We start from the raw sequence: 1,670 nt of genomic DNA, 5'->3' as shown, positions 1-1,670 counted from the left end.
TTGAGGAAAAGGGATTCGTGTGACATGGAGTGAAGGTTGGGCATTAGAGTGATTCATCTTGTCACCTTGGTTCTCCTCTGACTTATCATTGGTTTCTTCATCATAGATTTCAGCATTGGTTGATGAAGGACTCTCAACATTTGTACATGTCCTCTTACTTTGCACATCTTGCTTTGGCTCTAGCACTTTCCCACTCCTTAGTGAAATTGCTTTGACCTGCTCCCTTGGATTAGTCTCAGTGTTGCTTGGTAAATTACCTTGGTTCCTAGCCGAAACAACATTAGCTAGTTGGCCTATCTGCACCTCCAAGTTCTGAATTGAAGACGAATGGTTCTTTGCAATTTGATCAAATTTAGCTTCCATCCTTCTCTAGGCCTCATCCTGGCTGCTCATCTTGCTACTCATCATGTCCATGAATTTATCTAGCTTGGCTTCAAAAGAATTTGATCTATCCTGCTGAGGATGTGGCTGGAATCCGTGTGGTCTTTGCTATCTAGGCATGTTGTTGTTTTGGAAACTGGAACTGCCAGCATTGTTGTTATTTCTACTCCATGAAAAATTGGGGTGATTTCTCCACCCTAGTTATATGTGTTGGAGTAAGGGTTGTTGACCTACCTTCCTTGGAATTGATTCCCCACAAAATTGCATTGCTCCATAAAATTTCCACTTGCAAAATTAAAATTTCCAACACAACAGTCAGAACTAACATGACCTATACCATTACAATACTCACAGATTGGTTGCATAGTGTTGATGGCGTTGGCATGAATGTTCATGGTGCCCAATAGCTTGATTAAAGTTGAAATTTGAGCCTGCAAGGATGCTATGGAGTCCGCTTCTAATTTGCCTCCCTGTCTAAGTGGATTTAGCTGCTCAACTAGCCACAAACAATTATTAGCTGCCATTTCCTCTAAAAGATCAAAAGCAGCATCTATAGTTTTCCTCATCAAGGAACCTCCTGCAGCAGCATCAATAGTATCTCTAGTAGTGTGAGTGGCTCCAATGTAGAAAGTCTAAATCAAAAGTCCCTTAGGTAAGCCATGGTGAGGGAAGCTTCTCTACAAATCCTTAAATCTTTCCCAAGCCTTGTACAACGATTCATTCTCAAATTGCTGACAAGTAGTGATGTCTTTGATGATCTTTGCGGTTTTAGTTAGGGGAAAATACTTAGCCAAGAAAGCCTGTGCCAGTTGTGCCCATGTGGTTATGGAATTTGATGGTAGAGAATTTAACCATGCTTTAGCTTTATCCTTCAAGGTGAAAGAGAAAAGCCAAAGCCGTATAGCATCATCTGAAACTCCATTGTATTTGAAGGTATCACAAATTTCCAAGAAATTTGCAATGTGTGCATTAGGATCTTCATTGCCCATGCCATAATCTCAAAGTTATTTGTATTAATGTTTGGCCTTGCAATACTCTGTTGTGTACCATGCAGCCCAGGCATAGCAAAATCTCTAAGAGTTTTCTCATTATCATGTCGATTTGCTTGGTTACCTCCATTATCTTCCGCCATCTCTGAAAACCTTCCTTGCTGAGACTGTTTTCTCTAACAAACTTCTCGATTTCAGGTCTAAAAGGAAGAAGCTCGGGTTGTGAACTTCGAGTTCTTCGCATACACCGAAACACTACCTAAAGAAAGAATGCAAACAAACAAAGTTAGCAAAAACTAA

The 1,670-nt window shown here is 40.4% G+C and overlaps 1 non-coding gene across 1 annotated transcript; it reads left to right on the top strand.

Moving 5' to 3' along the window:
- Positions 1–1,035: 1,035 nt before the first annotated feature.
- On the top strand, positions 1,036–1,142 carry LOC148852847 (small nucleolar RNA R71). The gene has a single exon (XR_016100093.1). It is a non-coding gene; the product is annotated as a small nucleolar RNA R71 (small nucleolar RNA).
- Positions 1,143–1,670: the final 528 nt, after the last annotated feature.

This window comes from Nelumbo lutea, chromosome 5 (assembly GCF_056320005.1).
Source record: "Nelumbo lutea isolate HS-2025 chromosome 5, American lotus-T2T, whole genome shotgun sequence".
NCBI lineage: Eukaryota > Viridiplantae > Streptophyta > Magnoliopsida > Proteales > Nelumbonaceae > Nelumbo > Nelumbo lutea.
This window is presented reverse-complemented; position numbering and strand designations above follow the sequence as displayed.